The sequence below is a fragment of the Aedes albopictus genome, chromosome 1 (genome assembly GCF_035046485.1).
Source record: "Aedes albopictus strain Foshan chromosome 1, AalbF5, whole genome shotgun sequence".
NCBI classification, from domain to species: Eukaryota; Metazoa; Arthropoda; class Insecta; order Diptera; family Culicidae; genus Aedes; species Aedes albopictus.
In genome coordinates, this window is record NC_085136.1 from 185,893,661 (window position 1) to 185,916,762 (window position 23,102).

Sequence of the window (23,102 nt, forward strand, 5' to 3'; positions counted from 1 at the left end):
CGCTAGTATGGGACAAACATCAAATTCTCGCTCCAGTCGACTTTTTCGATTCCATTTAGGTCCCACATGAACTGTGCAAAATTTCAGCGCAATCGGTGAAACTATAATTTAGCGCAAGCGGTTCAAAGTTTTCATAGGATTTACTATGGGAAAAGTTACACTTTCAGATAAAAAATCCCAGAGGTCGCTTGTTGTCCCCTTAATTCAAATCGATCAATGCTCCTTGTAGAAAAATCATTTTTGAAACTTTCCTTCGAAGACCGCATAACAATTGGATGCTTGTTGAAAAAGTTATTGATTTATTACCGATTAGTGATCCAACGACCGGCTTTTTGTTTAGTTTTATTAGCAGCACTGTAGTTGCTGCTTTGGATGCTGCTGTTTCTGGGGGTGGTGATGCCTCCCGCCACCCCATGCAACAACGGCAGCAGCAGTGCTGCTGATAAAACAAAGGGAAAAGCCGTTCGTTGGATCACTAATCGGAAATAAATCAATAATTTTTTCCACAAGCATCCATTCGTTTTGCGGTCTTCGAAGAAAAGTTTCATAAATGTTATTTCTACAGGAAGCGTTGATCGATTTGAATTAAGGAGACAAAGGGCGACCTCTGGGATTTTTTGTTTGAAAGTGTAATTTTTCCCATAGTAAATCCTATACAAACTTTGGACCGCTTGCGCTAAATTATAGTTTCACCGATTGCGCTGAAATTTTGTACAGTTCATATGGGACCTAAATGAAATCTAAAAAGTCGACTGGAGCGAGGATTTATTTTTTCCATACAAGCGTGTCCCATACTAATGAACACTCGATATTCCATGTTTTTCATTCCGATGTTTTACCATTGTTGTTAAAGGGAGTTTTTCAACAAACGAATGTCAATGTTTGGCTACAAGTAGTCAAATGAGATTGGTGGAAAATTTGAAAACAATTACAAAATCATGATGATTGACCTGGGCTTGTAAGGGGAATATCTGTAAATAAAAAGAAAATCGAGTTAAGTACAAGACACTGAAGACGACCTTACAGTTGAGGTCGAAATACGTATCTGTCAAAGGATGCAAATTCTTAGTGGAATTCAAAGGAACAGTACGCGATTTTCTTTTTATTTACAAAATCATGTTATGTGAAAAAAGTGAAAATCAGAAAATATCGGTGTATTTTCAATTGTAGTTTTTTTTTTCTACAAATCCAAATCAACGACCTTCATATAAATTTGAATGCTTCCTGTGTTTTAAATAAAATGTCAAATAAGTAACTAAATTTGGACTAAATTTGAACGGAATTTTATGCAGAATTTATTGAATGTGTTCAATTTAACTTCCAGTAAAGTTTAAAATTCCTCCGAGAAGCTTCTCTGAAATATTTTTCAAACACTGTGTGTAAAGTAGTTTGTAAGCACTGTGTTACGAATTTCATCTGAACCTTTTTTTTATTGTAAATTCCATGAAGAAATCCGCTTCGAGCTGAAACACAATTTTACTCATCAATTCGCGAAAAAAATGTTCTTTTAATAATTTTCACAAAACTTATCACGATTCACGAATGATTTTTATAAGAGTTTCCAAATACATTTTATTTAGATGTCCAGAATGACAGAAACTTTTAAGAAATACATGCAGCAGTCTTTTTTTTCTAGCTATATTGCCAAAGAATCCACATAAATACGAATAATTATGTGAAATTAAGTTGATGTTTAAGTTTAATAGTGACAGCATTTTTTTCTATATTTCTAGACAAAACTTTAACTGTAAGCTTGAATGTCAGGGAGTTTTTATGATTCAGTTGACATTCTCGACTTGTTATTCAATACTATTGATGATTTCCAATCATTGAAAAAATCGCCCCCCTTTTAGTATTTTCGCCCCCCAATTTTGATTTTTCAAATTTTCGCCCCCCTGGGCCTGATTTTCGCCCCCAAGGGGGCGATTTCGCCCACTTTGGGAATCACTGTTTTAGAGGATCCCGTTCCAATTGGGCCTAATAAGGCCCTTTGAGACATTTTTTCCTTTGTAATTTGTTGTATTATTGTAAACAATAACTATTTCTGGAGATTTTGACAAACAGCACCATAGCAGGACATTTTTGCAGTTGGTCAGCTAAAAGCTCAAAGCACAGACAAATAGACGTAACACTTTGAAGATTCTGAAAGGTCACATTTATTGAATATTTTTTATGTCTATTATAGTTTAATAGTTTATTTAATCAATCACGCGAACCTGTTACATTAAAAATGTTTAGGAGAGGTCAAAGAAACAAACATTTTTGAAGTACTATTGGAACAATATACTTAAGTAGTTAACAAGTTTCTGTAGGTATTATCTATAGCGATCGTTTGAAGGCGTTGGTTTGAATTTCGTCTCTAACGAAAGGTTGTTCCATAAACACGCTCCGTGTATTAGAACGCTACGTCGCAGCTGTGTCGAGTGGGGTGGGATGACGAAGGACCGGCTACGTTGCATTTGTCCTTGCTGCAGGTATAGTTGAAGGTACTGCGGCAGTTCCTGATGATATCCTTTACGAAGATAGCACCAAATTCGTTGGCGGAAGTTGTCGGGCAGATCCTTACCAAACACGCAGTTTCTAATGATTGCAGTAGAATCGCGGGGTCGTAATCTGTACACAAATCGAAGCGAGGGCTTGAAACATCGATGCAGGCGGTCTACCAGCGCTGAAGTTAATCCAGGGGTGTAAACTATCTACGGAGTGTTCGCAGAGTACTATGACTTGCGCAATCACGTCATTCACCTGATTGCTCCACTTAAGCTGTTTGTCCATGTGAAAGCCGAGGTTGACGACGCTGTCACAGGCTGGTATTACCGTGTATGCACCAAACTTTGCGCAGTTAAGAAAAATCAAATTTCTAGTCGTTATAAAAAATGCAAACAAACAAAATATTTCATGAACAACATGCTCATACGATAGACTAATGATCCTTCTTTGAGTCTGCAATATAAAAAAAATCATAATATTAATAAAAAAATACTTAAAATAGAAAAACTATTTCATTGCCTTGTTCCTAACTTTGCGCACAAAATCTTCGATTGTTCCTAACTTTGCGCATAGTGTGCCTAACTTTGCGCATGCTATGAATTGCTCGAAAAAGTAATCAAAAATGCTACTTCACTGCAAAAAACGATGTCAGGATGGATGCCAACTGGTCCTTCACGGGTAAAGATAATCGCCTGTGTTTTCTTGGTATTCGGAGCTAAGCTGTTGTTGGAAGACCAGCGTTCAATAGCCGGTGTTGTTTTTGGCAACTAGTTGGTCGATCTGTGCTACTGGACCAGTAACATAGATTTGGAGGTCGTCGGCATATAAATGATACTCACACTGAAGCTCTCTCGGAAGACTGTTAATGTACCTACAGCGAAAAAAAGGAGCGCACTCAGGCAAGATCCTTGCGGTGTCCCATCGGTGAGTTGATGTTCGCCAGATAATACGTCTCCCGCCTTAACCACTTGACTTCGGTGGCTGAGGAAGGATCCTAGGAGTCTGCAAGCTGAACCTGATAAACCGAATTCCCGTTCAAGCTTCCTTTTCAGCTTGTGATGATTTACGCTGTTGAAGGCAACAGAAAAGTCGACCAGCACTAGCACCGTGCACAAGTTTCGGTCAAATCCTGCGTAAATGTCGTGCACTACTTTCGTCAAGGCGGTGGTCGTACTGTGATTCTGTCTATATCCTGACTGGTGCTTCACGAGTAGATGTGGATTTGACATTCAAGATAATCGGAAAGTTGCGCTAGGAGAATTTTCTCAAGTATTTTTGAGACTGCAGGTAACACGCTGCTTGGCCTGTAGGGTAAAAGGGTATAATGCGCCCCACCGGGGCAAAACGCCTCCCTTCATTTTCTAGCGATTCATGCGCTTTTTGCATGCTTGATCGATTAGAAATCTCAAATATTGAAGAATAATTGCCATCAAGCTGGTCCGTTAGCGGATTCGTACAGAAAAACAATGAAAATATCAAAAAGTCGAAATTCGAGGCTTTTGGCGTAACATTTTACCTCTTGAAAGCTAACTTCATTGTAAACGAAGCTAGTTCTGTTCGCTTGTGTTACTTTGCAACTTTTATGTAGTTAAACACTTGTTGAAAGACCCTCCTAGGATAAGCATGTGGTGGAATTATCCCCTGGGACAGGTTTATCACGGGGCTGGACGTTTTTCTTTTGATGGGGCGTATTGCCCCGTTTGTTTTGAAAAGGCAAATTTTGGAACGTGTTCGAAAAACCTTTCAAAGCTTCCATAGCCACCTCTCCAAAGGCAATGTTCGCATGCAACACTTCAATAACTTTAGTAACAACGATTTGCAGTGAACAATAGATGGAATAAGGCGCCAAAATTCCCTTCCCGAGAAGAGTGGACATTTGGTTATCTGGAAAGAAGTATTTCAGACGGCATCGTATGTTACACTGATGGCTCCCTTCTCGAAGGTCGAGCAGGTGCTGGTGTTTATTCTCGTTAGCTAAGGCTGTATCAGTCTTACTCACTTGGTAGACACTGCACCGTTTTTCAGGCCGAAATCTTTGCTCTTATATGCGGAGTGCAATCAGCACTTCAGCAGCACGTAATGGGCAAAGTAATATACTTCTGTTCAGATAGCCAGGCTGCTATTAAAGCACTTGTTTCGGCCAACTACAGGTCGAAGGTAGTTATCGCTTGTCGAATTCAAATCGAGGAGCTGAATTCAGCAAACGCTGTTCACCTTCTATGGGTACCTGGTCATTCTTCCATCGCTGGAAATGAATTGGCTGATGAGTTAGCTCGCTCTGGAGCATCACATGACTTCATTGGCCCTGAGCCAGCTATTCCGATATCGAAGTGTTCGATTAAGCTTCAGATTCACTCCTGGGCTGTCACTCAACACAGACAATATTGGAATAGTTTGGAGTCATGTCGTCAAACCAAATTGTATAGTGCTGAGCCATCTCTACGGGTGGCGAAGTATCTAACTAATCTGTCTAAGCAGAATTGCAGCATGCTGGTCAAAGCATTGACTGGCCACTGCCGATTCAGCTATCACATGGCGAATATTCAGCAAGCTGATTCATTTACCTGTGACAGCTGTGAATCCGATTATGGAACTTCGTATCATTTGATATGTAACTGTCCAGTTTTCGCGCAACTGCGTTTCCGAGTATTTGGTAAACACTTATTAAGTGAAACTGACTACAGAAACCTGAATCTTCAGGATATTCTGTTGTTCTTAACCCGCTGTGGTAAAGAGCTATAGGCTCTCTTTCGCTTTATGCGTAATTACAGTGCCCTTTTCAGGGCGCTGTTTGAACCCATTGTGGTACGCTTGTGCGTTAGTACCCTCTTCCAGGGTATTTTTCCTATTTCCCTACCTGTCCCTATCCCCATCCAAATCCTTTTTCCTTCCTTTTCCCTCAGGTAGATGATGAAATAGGCTGTTATTTTGGCGATGGCACAAATGTCCCAAATGGAGGATAACGTGCCTCTGGAGCCGGCCTTCTGATACCTGATAGTTCTGTTCGCTTGTGTTACTTTGCATCTTTTATGTAGTTAAACACTTGTTAAAAGACCCTCCTAGGATAAGCATGTGGTGGAATTATCCCCTGGGACAGGTTTATCACGGGGCTGGACGTTTTTCTTTTGATGGGGCGTATGCCCCGTTTGTTTTGAAAAGGCAAATTTTGGAACGTGTTCGGTAAACCTTTCAAAGCTTCCATAGCCACCTCTCCAAAGGCAAAGTTCGCATGCAACACTTCAATAACTTTAGTAACAACGATTTGCAGTGAACAATAGATGGAATAAGGCGCCAGTTTCAGATATATTACCATTTCTGCTTAGGGGGGGCATATTATACCTGTTTACCCTAGTCTTTTGGGTCTATTGGGTTTGATATTTTAGGAATCGGAGTCACTATTGCCCTTTTCCAGCATGATGGATGCGATTCGGTGTCAATTATGGCATTGAAAAGATGCACTAGGTGAGGAAGAATGAATGGTGATAGCAATTTGATGAAGGAGATTGGTATACAATCGCTGCCAGTAGCGTTACTGTGAATTTCCCACATTTTCTTTGAAACATCGTCTGCATTGGTATGTTGGAAACGAAATGCTTGTTGACAGACGCGCCAACTTGGTCAAAATATTGGGGGGGCAAAGCTTGTTTTTTTCTGATGTTTGTATAGGATACTGCAAGATGACGTCACGAAGCCGTGCACTGACAGTTCAGCGAGCTTGTTTACATGGACTTAGTCTCTGGCCGAGATCCGGCAAAAATGTTTTTCGATACAATTTCAGTAAAACGGTAATTAGACGATTGGTTTTGTACTAGTAGAGTTGAATATAATCGATATTTCCGTATCATAATGATTTCGAGATGGTAAACGTAAATTAAATTTTCGCCGCTCGTTAAAAATTCTAACACCTTGTAAACAAGCTCGCTAAACTGTCAGACAAAGTGAGGTTAGATCAGGTGCTTGCAGTACTCTATGGGAAAATTGAAAAATCCTCAATTATTGGGGGGGCAAACCTATGCTTGCCCCCCCCCTAAGTTGGCGCCTATGCTTGTTGACTACGCTGGAAGTTATTTTCAGGTTCATCGCGTTGCACGGAGTGATTGTTGGGCAGGAGCAAACGATGTCCTTCAGAGAAAAACAGATTCAGCTGATCGGCATCGACGTTTTCATTACACATGCCCTTTTTTGAAGGATTGTGTACCCCTTCCCGTTTTAGATTACTCCAAAGTTGTTTTGCCGGTAGCTCGCAAGAAAAATGCCTTTCCGCGAATTGCTTCTTAGCTGCGAAAATAAGCGTTTTCACTTTGTCGCGTTGTCTCGTATATTCGCTCCAGTGTACATCACCTCTGCGCTTATTTCGGTTGCGAGAGAAAAGAGAGTATGCTAGATTTCTCATTTCGATCGCTTCTTCAATTTCAGCAGTAATCCAGGGTGTCCGTTTGTCCTTTATGAAGATGGTTGTTTCGGGGCATGATAATCTAGAAGGAACCGAAGTTCGGCTGTAAGAAGTTGTGATTTCTCTTCAACATCTTGTGTACGATGGAAAGGCTCCCAATTTTAAGCCAAGAAATCTGCTTGAAGATGCACAGGATCTATTCTGCGGAAGTTCCGAATTTTGGTACAAACTGGGCACGTTGTAGGAGTTCGTACACTATGTTTCATAACTATAGATCCAAACAATATTTTTGGATACTCGGATATGTAGAATGAATTCGAATCATATTGTTCTCCTGTTCAATTCATTATTTAGAGTAGACATGAGAAAAATAATAATTCGATATTACATGTGTTCTTTGAACCTTATAAATAATCTTATATAAGTTCCCTTGTTTCATAACAATAGATCCAAGCGAGAATTCATTCTAGCTAATTTAAGCCACACAAAACATTCAACATATCAATAATAAGTAGTCTCTCTTTTGTTCGTATGTAATAAGTTTAAACAGCCTATCCAGGATTCTTTTAATTAACTTTTAATGGATTTTATTCCACTTTCAAACAACTACACGGTTTAGATTTGTAAAACATCCGTACTGTTTATTATATTTACACACTGCTTTTATAATCAACCCTACAAATTCCCAATTGGGTTCTGGTCAGGGTAAGAAGCTGGCCATTCTTTAATCTGAATAAGCTATTCACGAAACAAAGCCATAGTTGCTTGAACCATGTGAACAAGTGTATTCATAATCTTGATAAAACGTTGTGTAATTTGTTCAACAGTGTAGCTGCAAGAAACGATAGAATATATTTTTTTTAGGTTCAGAAGCTCGGCACATCCCTGAATGCCCGTCCATTCAAGTCAACAGAACCCTCTCCATACCATCGGTAGCATGATTTCGAGAGATTCCTTGAGAAGTAACGTGGTTATTTTCGTAAATCTCTCCAGTACGAAAAAATAAGCCATTCGGTCGATACAAGCTGAACTTCTTTTCGATCTAAAAGTGTCAAACATGTCTTGAGGAGCCAATCAAATAAATATTTAAACAAATAACAGTTGATTCGCCGCATGTTGAAGGACTATCCTATCTCGATATATCGAGATGAGCAGAATGAACTGAAATTTGTTGAACACGCAGAGAAAAGAATTTTAATCATGAATATATTCTGTATTACTTTGATAAAAATTCTGCATTATTTGCCGGCCTATAATTAGCTTTTATTGATTCTATTCGCATCGTGAATTTGATTCAACAAAAAATATTATTGAATTTGACAGCTACGGTCAATAGCAGCCAAACCAGTAATTTTGTTGTTTTAAAAAATATATTTTTTAGAACAACAAAAATATAGCTTTAAAACAGTAAAATTTATTTGTTGAAACAATAATGCATGTCGTATTGAATCAAATTGTATTTTATTCATTAGAATGATATGTTTCTTTATTTTGTGCATTAGAAAAGGAAAAAAAGCAAAGAATCAAAATTCATCATTCATTTTATTTTTGGTGATTATTTTCCTATAGGTTTGCTTGTTTTTCTTTCGATATGTTACCGATAGGTACTTCCTATAACGTGGGAGGTCTTTCTGTAGTCTCTAGAAGCAAATATGTTAAAAATATGTAAAATACGAGTAAATATGCGTAAATACCAAAATTACCTGTGGTGATCCGTTCGTCCGGCACTCGTGTTTTCGAATGCAATTTCTTTGAAACCAAGCCAAAAACCGCGCCTAAAACTTAACAACAGATCGCTACAATAAGTCATTAGTAGTGAAAAAATTGAAGGTACTTACCGGAGCTTTTGAAATAGTTATCCGCTGCTCAATTGTTGACTACTTTTGTTGCGATCATCTTCGCTCCTGTCTTTTCCTTTCGAAAACAAAATGGTAGTGCTCAAAAACATCAATAATAGTTGTACTTTGTTTTGAAAAAAAATCTAAATTGTTTCAAATAATAACTTTTTTAAAACAATAAAAAGATATTGTTTGATTCAAAATGAACTATCATAGTTTTGAATAGCTGAAAATTCTTTGCGTGAATAATTTAGAGATCGAAAAGAAGAACCAATTTTGAAACTTTTGTAACAAGGAAAACCTTTCGCCAAACAGATATAATTTCACCTTCTCAGAATAATTTGCACCTTGGAAATCAGGTATACAGTAACCTATAAAAATAGTATATTGACAAATCGAGAGAAAATCTAGAACAAAAACCATCGGGATCGAATAAAGACAGGGAGATAAAGTGATATCCAAGTGATACAAGAACTGTAATCAGTTTTGTACCTTTTAATTCCGCTCTCTATAGAGGGCAGAATTAAACAAAACTGAATACACTCATTCGAAGAGGGTATTCTGCTTAAAGGGTTCGTAAAGTCGGTAAAAGATGATATTTACCTGTAGAACATCAAGATGTGGTGTCAACTGTAGTATGTACCTACTTTATTCTAATCTCAATGCATGCTAGAGTAATGCGGGGCAAAAGTTCGCACCTAGCAGACTTCACAAAATAACCATTAAACGAAAAGAAAACAATATCGTTTTTCTTCGTTAAACGGGTGCCTATCATGTTGCCTTCAAAACGTAGTACTAGATTTTTTCGCGTTCCTTTTGTAGTTTTAGTAATACAATTTTTAAAACAAGTACTCCAATGCGAACTTTTGCCCCATATTAGGATTCGAACCTAGAACCTTGATATCACCAGGCTAGCACGCTACCACTCGGCTATCGAACCGGTTGATGTGAGAAGAAACAAAACGCACACAAGAAGCGTTGGTGGGTCGATGATCATGTTTTGCCATGGTAAATTTATAAACATTGTTATGCTTGTCATTACTGCAAGCCGCCTTTCAGTGTAGTCACCAATGATGAAGGTTCTGTCGAAGTTGAAGTCCAAGAGGTCGAGAAGAAGTTTTTCGTAGTTCGCGGCGAAAAGCGGGTTAGTTCCGGAAGAGTTGTATACCACAGCAACGAAAATGTTGAGATGATTGATTTTGATTTGCAGTGCTAGATACTCAAACTGTGTCGCAATAGGACACAATCAGGAAGTACTAGATTTGTAGTAATGAGCTGAATTTTTGTATGGTGAGAAGGTGAATTCTCCGTTTCTGCAAGGAAATGGTGCAAACAGCGTGGGTATTATGATTCATTGCCTAATTTGATGCTGTTTGAGCAAAACTTTGGGCAACATTGTTGTTGTTGTTTCCATTTCTTGCAATGTAAACAATACATTTACCCAAAGTTTTGCTCAAATAGCATTAAATTAGGCAAGGAATCATAATACCCACGTTTTTTGCACCATTTCTTTGCCGAAACGGAGAATTCACCTTCTCACCATACAAAAATTCAGCTCATTACTACAATTCTAGTACTACACCGAACGTGTCCTATTGGCAGTCTTGCGTCGAAAGATGATTTTAGGATCGGGGTCGCCTTGATTCCCTTTTTAACATACACGTCAACGCCACCATAAGTGCTGCTGCCTCGTCCTCGCTTAGTTGGAAGACAGTGACGGATGAAATTATACCCCGGGATGCGTACTGGCCCTACACAGAAAAAAATATTCATGTAAAATTCAGCGAGAAATCATGCACATAAAGGGAATGCTAGAGTTAGTGCATATTTACACGAGATATCATGTAAAATTACGTTACGATCGTGTAAATTTCCGCTAATAGTCGCGTAACCGGTTGGAGTCCATGATGGTTTACGCGATGGTTGGCGGAAATTTACACGATGGTGATGTAATTTTACATTATATCTCATGTAAAAGTGCACTAACTCTAGCATTCCCTTTATGTGCATGATTTCTCGCTTAATTTTAATTACATATTTTTTTCTGTGTACTGGTGCAGACTGCGTCATCTTGATTTCCATCAATCCGAAAAAGTGGTAGTTTTGTTTGTCGAGTAGGAGTTTGATGCCGTCAATGGGGCACGTTCGGTGTAGTACTAGATTTGTAGTAATGAGCTGAATTTTAGTATGGTGAGAAGGTCAGTTCTCTATTTCTGTAATGAAATGGTGCAAAAAGCGTGGGTATTATGTTTTCTTGTCTAATTTGATGCTGATTGAGCAAAACTTTGAATAACTATGTTGTTTATATTGCAAGAAATGGAGAAAACAACAACACTGTTGCCCAAAGTTTTGCTCAAACAGCATTAAATTAGGCAAGGAATCATAATACCCACGCTTTTTGCGCCATTTTACTGCAGAAACGGAGAATTGACCTTCTCACCATACTAAAATTCAGCTCATTACTACAAATCTAGTACTTCACCGATCTGTCCTATTGAACATTCGAGACCACGAACGTTAAGGTGACCTACAGGGGATAATCAAAACAACTGGGACAGGTAAAATTTTCACTTTTCAAAAAATGTTCAACTCGCTGTAACTTTTTGAAAAGGGTATCAAATATTCTCAAATTTTTACTGTAAGTTCATCAACTAGTTGTGTATCAGTGGTCAAAATTTGGAAAAGATCGGGCCATTCTACACGAAGCTATAAAGATTCTAGAAAAAGGTATAATTATTCGATAGCCAACTTTGAGCTGTTATATCTCCGGATTCAATGAACCGAATGCAATGAAATTTTGATCATTTGTGACTAATATAATGAACTTTGAAAAACAGTTGACTTAATTTGAAATTAGTAATATGAAAAAAAGTTATTGCGATTTCATTTATTCCATGTTTTTTCAGTATATTTATCTATTTTTCATATGCATCCCATTATTTGTTCAATTTAATGAAGGCTATTTCGTTGCTTTCCTTTGAAACATAAATATATTCAAGTCAAATAGAGGGAATTTAAATGAACTATAATTACCATCTCGAATTTCGAAACGATGATGAAGTTTTGGATAAATTTTTAACATATTAGAAAAATAATCTAATCGAAATAATTTTCTTCCGTGTGAAGTTTTAAGTTTAGTTAAATGTTTTTGATAGCTCAATATATCTATATATATAAAAATGAGTTTGAAGTCCCTTTGAGGCAACAAAACTCACGAATGGCTGAACCGATCAGGATGACTCTTGCATGGTTTGATTCGTATTCATGGTGGCTGTGTTTATAAGTAAAAAAAAATATGAAAATTAAGTAAAACAGTAAGAAAAATGGTAAAGTAATGATTTTTCATGACCTGGGATTCAATCAACACGATTGAAATGAAACCAATCTAGAGTGCCGTGCTGCAGTGACCCTAACAACTGTCAAACCACCACTACTTGGCAAGACAAAGTTTGCCGGGACAGCTAGTAAGTCATAAATGATCAAAATTTTTTTTTACAAGGTTTGATGTACACATAGAAGGTAGTTTTATATTCGTCAGCTTGCGATGTAATACTAGTTTGGTGTAACGAAGGAAGAATTTGTTGAACGAGCATCGAAGAAAACGGAAGTTTGGGCTTCTTCATCAGAGGTGCTGGTGATCTGGATGAGGTGTTCGGTATCGTCAACTAGACAATATCTTTTCTGACCTGGTAGCCGAACGGACACCCGATCATTTTTTTACAAAAACAGATTCGACAAGTTTCTGTTGTTTGAGTCAAAGCGCGAAATTGTGGGTGCGGAATGTATTAACCCTCTAATACCCAATCCCACCTTTAGACGGGGTATAGTTTGAGCATTTTTGTAATTTTTGTTTCGCGGAAAATAATTTTTTTGTATTTTTGGCTGATATTTAGGATTGTTTTGTATGAGTGTGATTTTGGAGGCAAAGTGAAAAGACGCTTTTTTCATTAGGACCGGCCGCGTCGTCGTTGTCGACGATTTGACTGTGCTCATCTTCGTACGGGGCGGTTTAGTGTGATTTTGGAGGCAAAGTGAAGAGTACGTCGTTTTAAGTGTACGCGGTAATGAAATAAATCCTATTTCGATCGCTGCTGCACCGCTGGAGAAATGAGAATACAACTACATCACGGCAGACTATGAAGAACTTGGTGAGATCTTTCTAATTAAAAAACGTCATTTTAATCATACATGGGATATTTACCATACCAAATACGCGCCAGAAACAAAAATGCAAATTTTTGATTCAGGAAGTGTTAATGCATTTCAGATATCCAAATGATATCCGGATGCATCAATGCGAGGCTTACTGTTTCAGAAAACGACCTCAAGATGTACGTGGAAGCCCTGTCATACTTGAAATGGGTCGTTGGACGTGCAGTAGAGCTATCACCTTCTATTTCCAGGACTAAAACTGTTTGCGTCTATGGATAAAAGTTAAAATAGACGCAGACATTTTTCTTCCATAAAAGCACTGCCGGTCAGTGGGAGATGGATTGTACATACATACACATACATACATATTTAGGACTGTTTTGTATATCTCAAAATGGTTTTTTGTGTATTGTAAAGCGTATTTACATTTTTTTTAAATCATTGAAAAATTGATGTTTTAGTCACCTTTTAGAAGTCATTGTTTATTTTGTATTGAATCGCTACAATTAACATATTTTAAATTTTTCCCAAATCATTCTATCCTTGTTTAACAGTTTAAGGGAATCGAATACACTCTAAAATTATTTTCCTTAAAATTATACGGAAAATAAAATTTTCTGTGAAAAAAAATTAAAATAATAATATTTCAACAATAATCATAAAATCTCAAAATGTTTTCATCTCAAAAAATCCGTACCCCAAATAGGCTTCCAGGAAAAATATAAAACTGTAGGGATGTTCAAAAATAAAAAATAGAAAAATCAGAAACTGAAATTCACTAAATCGAGAATTAAAAAGAATCATCTTCCAAAACATGTTTAAATCGATTTTAGATGACGAAAAATGATATTTAGATCAAAATCATAAATTTGGGTATTAAAGGGTTAACCGAAAGCACCTCGTTCATCGTGAATTTATAATCAACAGGGAAACTGTTCTCCCAAGCGGATAGTTTAGCTCTTTTGTACACCTCAAAATACAGGGGATGGCCAAAATGTTTGGGATAGGCCTTTTTTCCTTTAACAAAAAAGTTCAACATGCTGTTACTTTTCATAGAGTGCATCAAATATTCTCAAATTTTGACCGTTTGTCAACCTATTATATGTGCATGATTGGTACAAATTTGAGCTCGATTGGTTAATCTTTCGCAAAGTTATAACCGTTCTGGTAAAACACTATTTTTAAGACTATCAATATTTGAACTCTCATATCTCAGAGACCAGTGAACCGAATTGAATGAAATTTTGAGCGATTATCAACAATATAATAATTTTCAAGCATCATCAAAATCCATCAAAACATGGGTACTTATTAAACGTTGGAAAAAGTTATGATGGTTTGACATTTTCACCCATATAGAGGAAAATGAGTAAAATTTACAATACTGCACAAAAAATACTAAACATGTTGTTCCTTTAATCCAAATAGGCTCTAATATATCTTATTATAGATATCTCCTGAACAGAAGTAGAAAATCTTTGGATATCAAAAATAAAATTTAATGACATTGATGTAAAAATAAATACATTTTTTTCGAAAAAGATTCAAAATTGTCAATCCATCATAACTTTTTTCAACGTTTAAAAAGTACCTATATTTTGATGAAATTTTAAGCATTTTTATATTATTGATAATTGCTCAAAATTCCATTCAATTCTGTTTACTGGTATGAGATATGAGAGTTCAAAAATTGATAGTCTCAAAAATAGTGTTTTACCAGAACGGTTATAACTTTGCGAAAGATTAACCAATCGAGCTCAAATTTGTACCACTGATGCACATATAATAGGTTGACAAACGGTCGAAATCTGAGAATATTTGATGCACTCTATGAAAAGTTACAGCATGTTGAACTTTTTTGTGAAAGAAAAAAAGTTGCCTATCCCAAACATTTTGGCCATCCCCTGTATTTCCGAAGGACGGCCTCTTTGGTCCCGCGATCGGTGAATATTGCGATGATGGTGGGAGTAATCGAACGATCGGTCCACTTTGACGGTTTTGGTGGCACCCTGAAGCACGTTACCAGCCGCGGGATTGTATGTTGAAGGTCTAGAAATTGGACGATGTTTTCGACGATAGCCCTAACGTTCTCGTTTTTCTTAACTGGTACCTTGTTGATGGCAAGGCGACAACTGTTTGCATTTTCTGCTAATGTGCCGGCGAGTTTTGCCCCCGATTCGATCAACTCAATCTTCTTTTCGATGGTCGTGAGCGTTTGGCATTGAACAGATTGCTTGATGTTGGTACGTTCCGTTTCTGCTATCTTGATCTGAATCCTGTCAATCTGTTTTTTACTGGTAGATTATAGAGATTTTCAGCCCTAGGCTGGCTCATTCCTTGAACCTTAACATACAATACATAACTTGAACAAATAATTGCATTTACACATTATCAATGCGTCATTACTTCCCTTTAGCACTAGCTCACACTTAAACCTGGTTCAGCTTTCGATAATTTTTGCCGTAGATGTGCAGAATTACAAGTGTGCATTAAAATATTTTTTTTAAAAGACTTACTCGTAAATTCTTTCAGATTTAGCTTACGAATACCTAGCTAACCTAATAATAACAATATGTTTCTGTCGGTTTCTAAAAGCAATTTCCCAAACTTCGTTTCACAACCTCCAACCACATGCACACACGCTTCCATTGTTCTTCGAAAAGCGTGGTGAGGGTATAGACACTATAGATTCCATAGACTCGTGGAGACATGGTTGAGCAAAACGACTTTGGTGTGTGTCGGCAACTGGCAACACGGTTTCAAGTGAGCCGACGAACGCCCAATGTTAAAACGCTGTCAGTCCGAAGCGAACGCAAGCACACAGCGGAAGTCGGGTCTGACAACCTTACAAACTGCGCTCGACAGGCAGAACTGGAAAAGTCGTGCGCCGAGGAAGAACCTCCATTAAGCATACTGTTAATATTTTCATCTTTTATCTATTTTCACCATATTTGTGCTGTTTTTTAAATCATAACACTGAAAAATGTGAGCAGAGGAATTCATAAGAAGTTGAATTTGTTAATTAATACTAATGGCTAAAATATATTTCAGCTTCAAGCTGTATTGCTGCAAGAAATAAAAATGGCGATCTGCTAAAAGGAATTGATCAGTGTTTTGTCTATCTCCCGGAACAGTGTGTTTTGCCGTGAATTTAGAGTGTACCGAGCGAATATGACGTCACGCAATCCATTGTCACTATTGAAATCATGACGTCATGCTCGTTTGGCTACAGGAACTGACAGTTCATTTGGCTACAGTTGTCTTCGCCTCCGCGAGTCTATGGAATCTATAGTGTCTAAAGGTGAGGGGGGATGGTGTCGCGAAAGCCATTACATACAATTCAACAAGTAATGACAGTGGTATTTCTTATGTCAGCCGTACCACGATGCTTCAAAAACTACCGTAAACCTAATTGATCAGCGGGGTGAAATGGATCATACGCGGACCAAATTGTAATTTTATATTAGCAACTTCTACATATCGTTTAACGATGGTCGTTATAATTATAAAATTTATACCTCATCTAGTTCATAAGAATCGTCGATGTGGCGGATTCACGGGTCATTTTCACTGAAATCTTCACTAAATTTTCACGGGTTAGGTGTGGCCAGAACCTCTTTTTATAAAATTTTCTCGAAATAATACGTTTTTACACCTTTTACTTAATGTTTAAACTTTTCAGACATTTTTGTAGTTCATCCTTTTTTAGAAATATTTCCCTTAGGATTAAAAAGTATGTATTGTTCATTAAAAAAAATTGCATTAGTATTACAGTCGTTTCTCCACATGTCGATGTTCTACATCTCGATATCTCTCCCTATCTCGATGGTTTGGTCGGTCCCTTCAATCTGCATACATTTTACCTTTCTACATGTCGATATCTCCTTGTCTTGATATCTCTCTATCTTGATGCGATCTCGTTCGGTTTTGTTCTACATTTCCTCTCCATATGTCGATATGCCCGTTTTTACAAATTGCTAGATCTCGTTTCTTAGGTGCAAAACATTCTGGGAAGGCGAAGTGACATCTGTTTGTTGATGGTTTTTCCTAGTTACGGACGATTTTTCAATCTAGTGTGCATTACAAATTGGTTCTTGAGTTCGATCTCTCCCTATCTCGATGGGTCCCTTCAATATCGAGAAGTCGAGAGTCAACTGTATTCCATTTGTATCTTCGCGATATAAATGTCTACAAAAAGTAATCCATGAATTTCTCAAAAGTTTCTGACAATGATCATACATTTTTTCCGAACCAGCTTTTATGGCTTACTCCAGACTTTTTACAGGAGTTCATTATGTTGGCTATAAATTATATCAAAACTTTCGTCAAGAATGCTCTTTTTTGTAACTGTTGCAGTGAACAGCAAATTATATTCTCGTTAAACAGGAGACACCCTAATTAATAAGCAATCAAGGAACTATTAATCAAACATTTTTTAAATCAATTAAAAAAACTTTAACCTGCCTTCAACGTTTTTTAAACTATTGTTCTAAATTTATCAATAGAAATACTCTTCATATGTATTGCAACAAATGTCACGAATAGTAAATTTTCTCAAAAAAAAATCTGGCTTTATATGAGTTTGATTCATCAAAACCATATGTTTTTGTACTGGCGCGGAGTTGGTCACCTCGGCGCGGATTTCATTTGGCTTGGCGCAGATTTTGCAGTTTCCACATCGACCCTTCTGTAACAGCCCTGTATTTTCCATTTGGGACATTTGTGCCATCGCCATAATAAAAGCCTATTTCATCATCGACCTGAGGGAAAATGAAGGAAATAAGTGTAAGGATTGGGATAAGGACAGGTAGGGAAATAGGAAAAATACCCTGGAAGAGGGTACTAACGCATGAGCGTACCACAAAGGGTTTAAACAGCGCCCTGAAAATGGCACTGTAATAACGCATAAAGCGAAAGAGAACCTATAGCTCTTTACCACAGCGGGTTAAGAACAACAGAATATCCTGAAGATTCAGGTTTCTGAGTCAGTTTCGCTTAATAAGTGTTTACCAAATACTCGGAAACGCAGTTGCGCAAAAACTAGACATTTACATATCAAATGATACGAAGTTCCATAATCGGATTCACAGCTATCACATACAAATGACTCAGCTTGCTGAATATTCAGCATGTGATTGTTGAGTCGGCAGTGGCCAGTCAATGCTTTGACCATAATGCTGCAATTCTGCTTTGACAGATTTGTAAGATATTTCGCCACCCTTGGAGATGGCTCAGTACAAAACAATTTTGTTTGACGACATGACTCCAAACTATTTCAGTATTATCTGTGTTGAGTGTTAGCCCAGGTCTCAATCTGAAGCTTTACCCAACACTTCGATACCGGAATAGCTGGCTCAGAGCCAATAAAGTCATGTAATTCTCCAGTGCGAGCTAACTCCTCAGCCAATTCATTTCCAGCGATGGAAGAATGGCCAGGTACCCATACAAGGTGAACAGCGTTTGCTGAATTCAGCTCCTCGTTTTGAGTTCGACAAGCAATAACTATGTTCTACCTAGAGTTAGCCGAAGCAAGTGCTTTAATAGCAACCAGGCTATCTAAACAGAAGTATATTATCACAGACAAACAGACGTCTCACTCTACTCACTTCTCATCGTTACCTTTTCAATGGTTAGTTCAAATATTTTGTAGTTCGCAAATCTCTCGGTCACGGCGCTCACATCGTTTTTGCTCCTGTTTGACGTTTGCTCACTACTGCCACCTACTGAGTGGTTTGCGTAACACAGCCTGGTTAGCATTGGGCGATTATGTTTTCGTGACGATGATTTTTATCGCAATTTGTTCCAAGCCATTACGTCTGTCTGTCTGTGATATTACTTTGCCCATTACGTGCTGCTGAAGTGCTGATTGTACTCCTCACATAAGAGCAAAGATTTCGGTCTGACAAACGGTGCAGTGTCCACCAAGTGAATAAGACTGATGCAGCCTTAGCTCACGAGAATAAACACCAACATCTGCTTTTTTTTACTATTTCGTTTATTTCAAGGCTCACCCGCCAAATTAAGCTTAACAGAGCCGGTTTTCATTTTCTATTTTGTATAGGATAATTTACATCGTTAATAAATTTATTTTTTGATGACCCTTCTTTTTCATCCGGTGATAACGTTTGTACCGCATGATCAGCGTTTGGGGGGCACTGATCAGAGCAAGCCTTTTTCGTTGTAAGCTGTGCATTGTTGCGTCTCGATCGCCGTCGCTTGTTCGATGCACTATTGTGTTCGGTGGATGAGCTCGATGCTTTGTCATCATCAGTCCAGTCGTCGTCATCAGTCTTCTGTTGGTTTGTTGTTTCTCTGCGTGCTGTTTTGTTCGAGTGAATGGGTGATGATGGCGTTTGTCGCTCTTCGTTTATCGGTGGGAAATCATCACAATTAAATAACCCGCCGAATGACTTTGACGTCGTCGAAGTTGGTGTTCTCACATTTGGATGGGAAGAAACGACGTTCGAGTCCGGGCATTTTCCGCCAGGATGAGACGGTTGGCCGCAGTGGCGACATGATTTCGGTTGATCGATGTAAGAAACCATGGTTTCGTGAGTTACGATGGTAATGAACGAGGGAATGTGACGGAGTAGGTTCATTCTCAGTACTCGCACCCCGTTGGCTATACCACACTCAGCGAAGTGAACTACCGAAATTCATCAAAATACCTTATGAAATTTAGCCATAACTGTAAAGTATGGATGCCATAAGAATATCTTATGAAAATTGAACATGCTTATTATGACCTAATAACATAAGATAAACTTATGAAAAGAGCAGAAAAATCACAAAATGATGCAGACTGGAATCGATCCATGAACGACGAGATCACTGAGCTCGTGCCCAACCCACGCGGCTATCGACGCTTGAGAATATCGTGTTGCTAAATGTGTATAAAAGCCAAACTGTGAGTCGATTCTGCGTCATAGACCGACCTTATGAAAATCGTTCTAGCCGTTATGAAGTGTTTAAAGGCCATTTCATAAGTTAGACCTTATGATAATCGTAGGTTTATTTGCCTGAGTGCAGGAAAGTAGTGCTTCCACTTCTCATTCCTTATGGATATAACCTCGCCATACTTTAACATATGGTCAGCGATTGTGACGTGGTTCATTGACGGGGAAAGATCGTGCACCCGTACCGTCACGGCATCACAATCCACAAAAATCGGTATGCGAAACTTTACGTCTCCACAAAGCATAACTCTCCTCCAGTTATGCTCTTTTTGATAGCGAACAGTAATTTCATGAGAAATCATCTCAATGAACACGCAGTTGCGGGTATGGTGCAACTGTATGCTCCGAATGTCCGAATATTGGAGCTTAATTTCATTCTCCAGAAAATCTCGCACTTTAGCAATTTCAGGGCGTATCGGCAGAACACTAAAATCAATAATTAGAGTGTTTTTTCGCGCACTCGACATTTTTCACCAAACGCGAAGGAAAGCAAGAAAGACAAAGAATTACGTATGACGCGAGCAATGTCTGGCTAGCAACTGAACATCTGCTTGACCTTCGAGAAGGGAGCCATCAGTGTAACACTCTAAGCCGTCTGAAATACTTCTTTCCAGATATCCAGATGTCCACTCTTCCCGGGAAGGGAATTTTGTGGAAAATGTCCTAGGGGAAATTACCTATTCTCGGCCGTTTTGTTCTCTTCGTCTTGGGGTTTTTTTTTAAAACCTATTGAACTCAGAGTTGGCCTCAAATCCTTCCCAACCAATGTGAATTAGATGGCCAAGTTTCAGGCAATTTGGCTGACAAAAACCCCCCATGACGAAGAGAACAAACCTGCCGATAATACCCAATGTCACCCTATATGGGAAATTACAAGCAATTGTAAGATCACTTGGAGCAAGGGCAATTTTGTCCCAATTCACTAAAAGTGGAAACAACGAGTTGATGTGCGGTTCGCAGGAGTTTCTTCTAGTAGACTGAGTACCCATAGCCGGTAAGTGCAAGAAAGTGCTTCTTGTTTGGGATGAATGTGTAGTGGGGCAACATCAAAAGAACTTCGAGCGCTGCCGTGGGAGTTAAAGAGAACGATCCAAGCATCGCCATTAAACACGTCCTTTGGAGATGGCCTAACTTTGATTGGATCGTTCGCACTTCGCCCTTTTGCCACCACACAAGACATCCATAGGCCAATATTGGTCGAAAAATAGTTGTGTAAATCCATTTGATATACTTGGGTTTTAGACCCCAAATTGCTCCAAATGTTCGCCGGCATTGCCCGAAGGCCATAAAAGCTTTCTTGATTCTGAACTCAACATGAGGTGTCCAGGAACAATGTTGGGTAGTCGTCGGCAAAACCATAAGTAGGAAAACCGATATTACTCTGAAGTTTTTTTTTACGCGGGTTCTTTTTTACACGGTCTGTCCTAAAAAACCGCGTTATTTCAAAAATCGTCGTAAAAAACACGAATACGACGTTTTTTGAAGTAACGCGGTTTTTTCACGACGGTTTTTGAAATAACGCGGTTTTTTACGACGTTTTTTTATAACGCGGTACCACTACCGTCGTAAAAAGAAAACTTCAGTGTATTGAGTTGCCTCAATAGCGTATCTGCTACGAGATTACACAAAAGCGGTGACGAGACTCCCCCTTGGGGGCATCAAGCAACAATCAATTTCATAATCCCTGCTAGACGCAAAAACGAGAAGAGATGTCGGTTTTTCAGCATTTGGTAAATCCAATTGGAAATCATTGGAGGTATACCATGACTCCGTGCGGCTTCCAATATGGCATCGAGAGGCACGTTGTCAAAGGCACCCTCGATATCTAAAAAAAAACACCTCTAAGCATTTCAGAAGAAAAGAGATCAAACTGGATGGTGGAAAACTCTTTGCTTCTCCATACGACGCACGACCCACTTTCCCGCCAATATTTGGGAATATACTCTGTAGCAAACCTGCAAACAAGTAGTTTTTTTTTTCAAATCATGCGTGAAAAAATCAAATTCTTTCTGAAGCAAAATAGGATAAATCCCATCTGCCCCAGAAGCATAAGATGTAATATCCACACATCCGGGGAAGTGTGTGCTAAATAAGCATTCCAGAACTTCCTTATCAGAAGAAGTGAAATCGCATTTAAATTGTATTAAAATCTATTTCAAAACTTCGCGTTTCATCTTGCCCCATCCGTTTTAACTTGCCTCGGTGTACCTTATAAAAAAAGTGCTCTATGTATTTCAGGACGAAGTCCTGGTACAATCTCAAGGAGAATACTTGGTATAGCCTCTTTGAGTTTTTGATAAAGTCCCTTAAAAATTCGAATAGGATTCAGATTAAATTTTTGATCGATTTATTTAATGAATTGCTCCAAGAAATTTTTGCTGTAATGCCAGAAACAATTCAAATCAAAAACTACGAAAATCTGGATGAGCAGTTTTGGTGAAATGCCTAAACATTTTGACAATTTTAAAACAATTCGTAAAAATATATGGAAGAATGCATAAATAAAGGGATTCCTTTAGTAATAGCTGCAGAAACTTCGTGACGGTTCAAAAATTAGTTGTCTAAAATAGTGTTTTAAACATTCAAAATGTGAATTTTTGATGCACTCTATGAAAAGTTACAGCATGCTGAACTATTAAGTCTATAATTGAACTTTTCTGTGAGAGGAAAAAGAGTTGCCTGTCCCAAACAGTTTACCCGAGCAGGAGAAAATAGCTGAAGAATAACAAACTCAGGTATGGAAAAACGAATACCTACAACCTGAATGAGGTATTAAGAAGCCCTGCATAAGAGGTAAAATACCTAAAATAATAACTGATGCGTTTCCTGTGCATAACACGCTAATAATGACTTCAGGTATGGTAGTACCTAAATAATAATCGGCGATTTTTCCATACAAATAGCGATTTTTCCATAATTGAATAATACCTCAATCAGTCCTCAAAACCAAAATAAAAACTCATTGAGGTATTCTATCAATACCTACAAAATACCAAAATATGTTATTTTCAATACCTGAACCTGGTTTGGTACGACCAATACCTGGTTTTGGTATGATACCTGACTTTGGTATGCTCCAGTTATGTGTCAGTTATGCATTCCTGCTCGGGTAGCCATTCCCTGTACACTATTGCAAGTATGACACTCTTTGACCAATGCCAAATATTTGACTACTTTTAACAGTTGAACTTTGACCAAAGTGTACCTACTAGACTGGGTCAACAAAGTCGATTTCTTGGAACAAGGCCTTTTTGGATTCCTTTTAGCGTCCAA

General features: G+C 38.1%; 1 protein-coding gene and 1 long non-coding RNA gene across 3 annotated transcripts in view; one reads left to right on the plus strand and one right to left on the minus strand.

Annotated features, from left to right (window-relative positions):
- Positions 1 to 23,102, plus strand: part of LOC109622734 (serine/threonine-protein kinase Warts) — a 53,731-nt gene that overhangs the window by 2,581 nt on the left and 28,048 nt on the right. The window lies entirely within an intron of this gene.
- Positions 4,201 to 21,289, minus strand: LOC134285375 (uncharacterized). Its single transcript, XR_009996321.1, has 2 exons — positions 13,958 to 21,289; positions 4,201 to 13,913 (listed from the first exon to the last, which is right to left on the minus strand). It is a non-coding gene; the product is annotated as an uncharacterized LOC134285375 (long non-coding RNA).